Here is a 10,466-nt window from a genome sequence, read left to right as displayed (position 1 = left end):
AGTGCGACCCCTGCAGGCAGAGGCTGCGGGGCCTCTGGGACCCACGGTTCCCCTATTACCTGGGAAGATGGCAGGGAGGCAGTGGGGGCCTGGGTGCCAGAGCGCCAAAGGCTGGGAGTCGCGATGCAGCCCAGTATCTCCTCCATGTGGCCTGGCGTCTGTCTGCTCTAGCAGGCAGTTGGGTAACCTCATCCAAGGCTAGTCTTTTCTCCCACATGTCTGCAATCCCTTATAATGGGAAAATGTACCCAGATGAGAGCTGCCCACACCCACCCAGCTGCAACTTGTAGGCGAGAACTTCTCCTTCTGCCTCTCTATGCAGAATCCCAGGCATATGCCACACACACGCACTCACGCACCATTCCTTGATGTGAAAATCACAGCAAGATCACCTCAGGAGAGAAACATACCTGCAGGAGGGAAAAGGCATAATTTCCTTTTCATCCCCAGGGTTATTATCTATAACTCAATTGTAGACAGACAAGCAGAGTCCTAATAAGACTGGTACTCAGCAGGGGTCAGGTCATGATCTTGAAGTTCGTGGGCTTGAGCCCTACTTGGGCTCTGTGCTAACAGCTCAGAGCCTGGAGCCTGCGTCTGGTTCTGTATCTCTCTCTCTCTCCCTGTCCCCGTCATGGGTCTGTCTTTCAAAACTAAATACATTTTTAAAAAATTTTTAATTTTTTTAATGTTTTATTTATTTCTAGGAGAGAGAGAGAGACAGCGTGAGCAGGGGAGGGTCAGAGAGAAAGGGAGCCACAGACTGAAACAGGCTCTGAGCTGGCAGTCAGCACAGAGCCCGATGCGGGGCTCGAACCCACGAACCGCGAGATCATGACCTAAGCGAAAGTCGGACGCTTAACCGACTAAGCCGCCCAGGCGCCCCTAAAAAAATTTTTTTAAGTGATATTCAGCAAATGGGTCAGTGCTCTGACCTGGACACCGTGAATGATATCCCCAAAGCATGCTTAGGATTGTTCTTCATCAGGGCAGTGGTGTCAAACTCGACCCTGCCTCAGAATCACCTGGAGGCTTTACAGAAATAAATCACTGGGTCCCACTTCCAGAGTCTCTGAATAGGTAGGTCTGTGGTAAGGCCCAAACATCTAACAAGTTCCCAGGTAATGCTGGTGCCGCTGGTCTGAGGACCACACTATAAGAACCGCTACTATACATATACACACAGCCTTATCTATGATGTGTCAGGAGGATTATGCGACAAGTAAATTAATGGTAACTATGAAGTTATAGCTCCTCCTCTTCCCCAAACTTCCAGAATGCACTACTTCCTCGAATAACAAACTCACACCTAGCTGGTCCTTATTCTCCAATTGAGGATTCTGCGTGGTTGGGGTGGGCAGTACTTTATTGCTTCAACTATCATAATTTGTTGAGGATCCTTAAGGTCTATAGTAAGCCTGGGAGTACCAGCGAATAAAAGAAAAAAACCCAGACCTCTGCCTTCATAGAGCTTACAGTTCAAGGACGTGAACAGACATCCACCCAATAATCACTCAAAAATGCCATATAAAACATGGAGAGTGCTAGGAGGGAAATCTACCAGGAGTGTATAAAAGAGTGTATAATGGGACCATGACGCTGACTCATAGTGGGGTAGCAGGGAATGAGCCAGCGGTGGAGGGGAGCTGCCTTGCGGAAGCCCGGCTTCTGGCATTTGCATCCCCTAAAACCTCTCTCATGTACAATTTTCCTCAGACCCATCTGAAAGCCAACAATCATGTCGCTCCTTATGCAACAGAAAAACAATACTGCCACCGAGAAATCCCTATAAATCCATGGAAGAGCTCACCCTTGGGCCAAATCCCTGCACTCAGAGATCTGCCTATCAAGTTCGTGGACCACGGACCGCCGGAGGCCACAGTTTAACTTAATTTGGGAAAATGCAGCCTCCGCACTGGAAAGCCTTCTAGTTCCAGTCTACGTCCTTCACGTCCAGAGAGGCCAGGAAACCAGCCAGCCCAAGCCCATCCTGCCCTTCAGTAGCAGGACCGGCCTCCGCCCTTCCAGGCAGATCCTCTTTCCGAGGCACTCCACTCTCTCGCACCCCACGGCTCCCCGCGGCTCTCCGGGAGTCCCACCCTGCTGTCCCCTCTCCCGGGGGTCCCTGGGCGACCAATGGCGCCCGCCCCTCCCGGTTCGGTCTTCTCCCAACCGGGAGGAAAACCCGCGGTGGAGTGCTCGGCGGCGGGGCGGGGCGACGCGCGCAGGCGCACTGGCCGCCAGGTTGGGCCGAGGAGGCGCCCAGCTCCACACCTGATGCAATCAGCCTTCCGGAAACGGGCCCGGCCGCCGCGCTCACCCAGGAAACGCTTCGGCGCCGTCTTCTGGCCGCTGCGCCCCCCGCCCGGGTTCCGATCCTCGCAGCCCGACTTCTCCTGGGACCGAGGGCGACGGTCAGCGTCCCACGGAGGACCTGCTGGAGTCGGGAAGACACCGCCTGAGAAAGCAAAATTTCTGGCTGCCCTGATAGTGACGTGGAAACGGCCACCGAACGGTCCGTGGCTGTAGGAAATTCCCTTAATTATGTATCTCGAGCGAAGACCGGCGGAGGCGGGGAGGCTTTTAACCTGCTTTGCTGGGATCCTTCCTTGTCTGCCTCCCGGCTCACATCTTCTTTCTTCCTCCCCGAAAAGAACGTTTACGGTAATAGTTTTCAGGCAGCACGGAGAGGACTCCCTGATCCCCTCTCCGTCTTGCTAAATCTGTAACAGCGCGTTGTCTCTGCTGCATAAAGCCTTCCACTGCGCACTCATTTTATAAATAAGTAATTGGTTCCTCTGTACCTCATCATTTTAGTTTACAAAGAAAATCACTTCTCGTTCCACCTCATGCAATTTTGATATCTATTGTGAGTGGGGTTTTTCCTTCATGCTGACTCACCCATGAATTGTTTTCTAAGGAAATGAAATATTCCAAGAACATTTCAAGAGCATGTTTGTAAAAATTACCTCTAGAAGTCCCTTAAGGCCAAAGAGAAAAAGAAAAGGAAAGGTCAAGGAGTTTTAGTTGGAAGGAATCTTAGGAAATCATTCTAGAATGAAGCCTAGGTCAATTCAGATTTTACAGAAGATGTTTACCTCTCAATAGCCCAAAGAGGTAAATGACTTGCTTACTTATGCAAAACTGCCCTTGAACACAGATTTCTTAACATCCTAATCTAATTAAAAAGACATTTATGTTTCGCACAAACACTGCAGAGTGCAAGACTTTATTACAATGCTGGGTTTTTTAAATATAAAGATTACCAAGTACAAAATCGCCAACAAAAGTACTTGTTCCTGCTTATTGAAGTTTTTTAGTCTTTAAATAGTCCTTGATCTATCTGAACCCTGTACAACCTAGTCAGCCATTTCTGAATCAACCAGACACTAGGCTTTAAATATTTCCGATTTAAGTGGCATGAAATTCCTCAGAGCTTCAAAACATCACAAAATTTTTTGAGTCAAAATTTAGAGCCTCTACCTAAGTGTCCATCAACAGATGAATGGATCAAGAAGAAGTGGTTTATCTATACCATGGAATCCTACATGGCAATGAGAAAGAATGAAATCTGGCCATGTGTAGCAACATGGATGGACCTTGAGGGTGTTCTGCTGAGCGAAATAAGTCAGGCAGAGAAGGACAAATATCATATGTTTGCACGTATAGGAGGATTAGGAGGAACTTGACGGAGGAACAAGGGGGAGAAGAAGGGCGGAAATGGTGGGGGAAAGGGAGAGAGGCAAACCATGAGAGACTCTTGAATGCTGAGAACAAACTGAGGACTGATGGATGTGGGGGGGAGGGGGGATGGGCATGGAGGAGGGCACTTTGGGGATGAGCACTGAGTGTTATGTGGAAACTAATTTGACAATAAACTATTTGTAAAAAAAAAAAAATTTAGAGCCTCTAGTATTTTTGCTTGATAGCGCTTGCTACTATGAACTGTGAGAGGTTAAACCAAGGGAATTTTAATGATCACAATAAAATATCAGGGCTATGATTTGTGACTGTACTGATTTCAAATACTTTTAGCAAAATGGAAATCAAAGTGAAATACAGAAGTTACTGCAAAACTTGTGCCTGAGCTAAAAGTTTCCCAAACCCTATCTTTTTATCTTGATTTGTATGTACTTCTTTTTTAAATGTTCAGATATTTAGAGATCTGAGAGAGTACCTTTACTTGCGCAGGGGCGCCTGGGTGGCTCAGTCGGCTGAGCCTCCAATGTCAGCTCAAGTCATGATCTTGAGGTTTGTATGGTGGAGCCCCATATCAGCCTATCCGTGCAGAGCCTGCTTCGAATCCTTTGTCCCCCTCTCTCTCTCCCGGCCTCTCTCCCGCTTGCACTCTCTCTCTCAAAAATATATTTTAAAAAGTATTTTAAAAAATAAAGAATACCTTTACTTGTCCAAAAATAGAGTCAAGTAAATGTCAAAATAGAAAGGTACAAGGTACAAACTCATCACAAGATACTAGTTACAGAATAAGAAACTTTTCCTGAGTGCTTAGTATGTGCCAGATACTGGCTAAGCGTTTTACATAGGTTACTTAACCTAATCCTCACAACTACCCTATGGGTAGGGTCATATTGTTATCCCTATCTTACAGGTAGTGAAAGAGAAGTTTGAGAATGTGAAGTAACAAACTCAAGGCACAACACATTCAGTGGCCGAAATGGGATTTGAACCTAGGCATTTGCCTGGAGCTTAAGCTCGTAAAGAAACTCCACGCAGAAAAATGTAAATACAGAGAAAATGATTGTGATTTTTGTTTTATATAAGAGAAGAAGTGGAGCCCTGCACTTACTCTCCTTCCAAATACAAGACTTGGTAAAATTACTGTGTTGTCCACACATTTACAATTAATGAATTATGGTCCCCAAACTTAGGACCAATCTTATCAGATTGAGGCAGATCAAATACCTAGTGAGTTTTTGGGAGTACCAGAAAGGCCTGTCCTTTAATGGACTCCCCATGTCTGGGACTCTTCTCATTCTAGCTAACTAATACAGTAGTCACTAGCCACATACTTTTATTTCATCTCAAATTAATTAATCAACATTAGAATTAACATTTCAGTTCCTTGGTCATATTAGCCACACTTCAAGTATTCCATAGCTATACGGGCTAATGGCTGCTGTATTGGATGGTACAAGAATAAAACATTTCCATCACTGCAGAAAATTTCATTGGACGATGAAGTGCTAGTTCTTTACCCCAATAGTGTAAGACTTTAATCTTTCTTCACTCTTTACCAGTCCTCCTCTGAGAGGACCATGTTTCTAGCCTTCCCTTTCCCATGACTTTCAGTCCTATTTTTCCAAATTAAAATTACTGTCAGTAAGTGTAGAATATCATCATAGAACAATACAGGCTTTGGAGTAAAACTTTATTTCACATCCCAGCTCTTTCACTTACCATCTGTGTGACCTCGGACAAATTATTTGACCTCAACGAACCTCCATCTTCTTATCTGTAAAATGGGCATTTTAATCTTTTCATCACCGGTTTGCTTAATTAAATGAAGATGACACATGTACAGTTTCTGGTAGGCCTCACAGAGATTTCCCTCCTTCCACTCCTATTTCAGTAAGTGACATCACCAATCAGTTACTCAGATTTCCAAACTAGAAATCTCAGTCATCTTCATTTCTTCCTTCCTCCTCAATAGCCTGTCACTAAATTACTCAGCAGGGCCTGTTGCTCCCTCTCAGGGATGCCTCCCAAGTTTGGGCCCTGCTCTCTCCCCCCACGCCTACTGTCCTCATTGGTTTTTCATGTGCTATTTCAGTATCCTGCTAACTGACCTTGGTGACATCCATCACTCCCCAGCCAAGCCTTTCCTCCATGCTGCTGCCAGAGTGATCCTTCTAAAAAGAGATGCTGATGATGTCACTCCCCTCCTTTAAAACCACTGATGACTTCCAGTTGCTTAAGGATAAAAATGTAACTATTGAATCTAAGTGATGTGGTTTGAAGTGTTGAGGTTCAGAGCCAATGGCCAAGAAAGAATTCTTGAGCCATCTTCAGTGCAAAAAGGTGGTTTTATTAAAGCACAGGGACAACTCGTGGGCAGAAAGCGCTGCACTGAGGTTGTGATTATATACCTTCAGGCTAGAGGTAGCATAAGTCTCTGAGGAATTTCAGAAGCAAGCTTTCTAAGACCTTGAGGGGGCTAGCTGCTGTTAGGAAAAGGTCATTTATTACTGTTTAGCAAAACCTCAGTTGTGAGACCTTTCAGATGTCTATCAGGGAGCCATGTGCTTGGCGTATGATTGCCAACATATATTTTGAGGGGGTAGAGATAGAGGAAGTTTCCAAAGGAATTTTTATATGTCAAAGTAGACTTACAGGATCCTGGGTGATCGGGCTGAGATTGCCTTTTGCCCTTAGTAAAGTCAGCATCAAGGCAGCCGAGTTCCTAGAAGACTGTCACTCTGCCTGTCCCAAGGACGTGTCGATGGGCTGTAGGGAGTAAGAGAATTTAATGTTTTCTTTTCCTTTGTTTCCCACGTCATAAGGACTCATGTGGCCAACCTCCCATTCCATTTCAAACCTACATTTAGACTCCTCTACTACCAACCTCCCTTTTATCCACCCCTCCCTCAGCCCATAACTCTGCCTATAACACCCTTCCCCCCACCACTACACCCCTCCCCACACCACCACACCCGCTACACTGCACCGCTACACTGCACCAGTACACTACACCATCAACCAGCCTCCATGAGGCATTTCTAAAACACATAGTGGTCTTTCAAGTCTCTGCCCTTGCACACAAGCTTCTCAGGCTGAACTGACCCCTTTACATCTTCTTTCCCTGGCAAATACTACTTAGTCTTTAAGGTCCAGTTCAAATATTACCTAATCTATAAAAACTTAGTCAACTTTCCCAGGGAAAGGTGGTGACCAGCTCGTCTGTGATGTCATAGATTTAAGAATGCACACATTATACTCAGGTTACCCAAGTTAAATCCTGCCTGCACCACAATCCCACTGGTAGTTTTGGGAAAGTGACTTACCCTCTCCTACCCTCAGTTTTCTTGTCTGAAAGTGTTGATAATCATATTAAGTACAATTTAGTCTTGTGGAAAGTATATAATAAGATAATGTACATAAAGTTCTAACAATGTGTCCAGCTCATAGGTAAGCATTCAATATATATTACCTTAAAATTGTTACTATTACTATCCATTTTATCCTTCTGTTTCTATGTGGGTATTTTTTTAATAAATATTTTCCCCTCAAAAATTTTATATTTCACATTTACATTGATTTTACATTAAAGAAAGTGTTTTATTACAGGAATACTTGGTATTCATGGAACAAAGTTTAGGAAACACTAACAACAAAAAGACTAAATTTTCTATTGTTTGAGATATGCCTTGGTTGCAAACAAAAGGAAATCTAACTTTTCCAGAAATAAAAGCAGAGAAGGCATTGTCAGGTAGCCCACTGCATGAACACAAACATGGGGAACTGTTTCAGAAAAGGGTCACGATCTATGGAAGACTGGCAGCAAATAACACAGACCAGGCCATGGCACAGCATGTTACCAATGACACCCACCACCCCCCAACACTGGCCACTCACTGTGGCTACTGTTCCTGAACTTTTGCAATTTAGCAACACTTTCTCCCTTTCCGAGCTCACAACCCATACCTTAGCAGCCAGAAGGCAAAAAGAGGAAGTATTTGCCTCCCTTCAGATTGTCTGTTGGGAGGCAGGGCACTACAACAACCCAAACTCATACAATAGAGGATTCACCAAAAATTGTGAGTCTCCCCAGCCTCACTCACCCACGTCATGATGCTTTATCTGTACTTTATCACTCATTGGCAAGCATCGTGCAGTTCTATGCTTTCAAGCCTTTGTTGATGCTCTTCCTTGTACCTGGAATATACTCTGCTTCACAGACTGACCCATTCATTCCTACTTTCTTCACCTTGTCCACTTTTCAAAATCATGCTCATTCTACAAAGGCCAGGATTCTTCCTTAATCTACTACACAGGTTAATGCTCACTTCTTGCTCACTAATGCTTCTTCCAGAGAACGTCATCCGTTTTTGTAGCACCTCATATGGTTGAATATTGAATCAATTGAATCATTCTCTGTTACTGTACTGTGAATCCCTATTTCCAGCTTTATCACATAGAAGACATTTGGTAAAAATCTGTATAATGAATGAAAGAAAAAAAGAAAATTAGTTTTTATTAAGATACTGTGCTAAGCACCTTACAGTATTAACTCAATTTATTCTCAATTTGTAGCACATTCTTTCCTCCAATAGGCTGTATCACCATTTTATAACAGGAAACTGAGGCACAGAGGGGTTAAGTTACTTTCACAAAGTCATAAAGCCATTAAAATAAACAGGCAGAATTTGAGCAGAGAGGAGAAGACTGATTAAATTTCTCTGTAAATTTTCACTAGTTATTAAAACTATATTTAGTAAATTTTATAAACACGTAATCCACTGTTCCTGGACAATGATAATAGATGGGCTCCATATAGGAATTCATAGAAATTTAATTTATGAGCACAAAAGTACACAATAAAATTCATCACACTCTTGTCTCTGCCCTTCCCCTGGGTGACCAAGAATTGTTATTGCAGACACTGGCATTTTATTGAACTGGCTCTGCCTACAAAGAATTTATGTTCTTATGCTCAAGGCAATCTCCTTCCCTGGCTATATGATATCTTCTCAGCCCTTCAGAAGATCCTTATTTTGCTTATCTTCGAAGAGTAGAAATTTGAGTCCAGAGTACCAGTGTGCATGGTGTCTCATAATTAATTGTCCACACAGATAAGGGCAAGAATTTAAATCTTGCAAATGGAGAAAAACCATCACCTTCATATTCAAAGGGTACAACATCAATAATACCCTCCAACTTGGAAAAATACTCAATTTTAAATTTATATAAACATAGTTAAGTAGAAAGGAGGAAATCTGAAGTGAAGAATACTGAAAGACAGAAGAGGTTATAATGGAACCAGAAATCATTCACAAGAGAAAAATGCTTCACTCATACCTAGAGGTAGACAAGAAATATATTGCCAATTTGTGAAGGAATTGATATTCTCTTTGATCAAGCAAAAAATTTATAATCTCCTTTCTCTACTTGTTCTTGCCAAGTATCTTTCACTTGTAAGCACTTCATTACAAGGTCTGCCAAAAAAAAGGAAAATAAGAAGGGAGGAGGGGAGGGAAGGAAGGAGAGAAAGGAAAGAGAGGCAGACAGGGAAAATGTAGAGAGAGACCTAAAGATGTCTTTAAGAGATTATTATTATAAGTAAATATCTGCCATTAGGTTAAATGATGCCTAGCTCCTTATAAACATCTGAGAGTATAAAAAGTGAATTTGGGAGTGAAGGAGCATTAGTATAGGAAAAAGAAATGTAATTAAAAGTAATAGCACCAAATTAATACCTAACATGGAGGTTAGATATTCGGGGAAAAAAGATTGTTGGTAAGGTCAATTAGAGAAAAGAAAGACTTCAAAGGAATATAGCAAGTGCTCCATCCCTTGAGACATTTAAAATTAACCTGGACAAAGAACTAGAATATATTTTGTGAAAAGCAATCCTTTCTGACAAGCTGGTAGATTAGTTCTAATTGATTTTTCCACCTCCAATTTCTTTAAATCTCTGAAATGCTATTCTTGGAAAACAAATGAGTTTTCTTTGAGAATGAATTTTCCGTCTTTATTTTAATGAAATGAGATATGATTTCTCATGAAAATAGTTTCCAAGCCAATGACTTTGCAAGTAATCATTCAAACTGTTATTTAGAATAAAGAAGTTAACAATCAAAGTTACATCATTAGTAAACATAATAAATTACAGGGCACTGCCTTCCATTGTGCACTGGCAATTGTCTTGGAATAAAATTCTCAAAAAGTGAAGAAATACAATTCAATTCAAAAATGGGAAAAATGTAGCGGGCAAATATTTTACCAGTTTTTGCCTTTTTGTTCCATTTTCATTTCCTGTCTAGAAAGTTATTACTAAAAAAAAAAATTAATTCTCTTGAAATTATGTCAAATTTTATATTATTGAATCAGAACAGTTTTAAGGAAATAAGGGATAATATCATCATATACATGATATTTATTGTAAGAAAAGAACTAAATTAGAAATATACTTAAGGGGTGCGTGGGTGGCTCAGTCGGTTAAGCGACCCACTTAGGCTCAGGTCATGATATCGCGGTTGGTGAATTCCAGCCCCGCGTTGGGCTCTGTGCTGACAGCTCAGATCCTGGAGCCTGCTTCAGATTCTGTGTCTCCCTCTCTCTCTGCCCTACTCTGCTCACTCTCTGTCTCTCAAATATAAACAAATGTTTAAAAACATTTGCCTGATATCTTTTAATTTTCTTAGAAAATTTAGGAAAACAGGAGGAAGCACTAAGTGAAATGAGGCTTATCTGTTTCTTCTTACATGTATCGATTTTCAAAGCAGTTC

Source organism: Crocuta crocuta, unplaced genomic scaffold, assembly GCF_008692635.1.
Source record: "Crocuta crocuta isolate KB4526 unplaced genomic scaffold, BGI_CrCroc_1.0 scaffold223, whole genome shotgun sequence".
Classification (NCBI taxonomy): Eukaryota; Metazoa; Chordata; class Mammalia; order Carnivora; family Hyaenidae; genus Crocuta; species Crocuta crocuta.
This window is presented reverse-complemented; position numbering follows the sequence as displayed.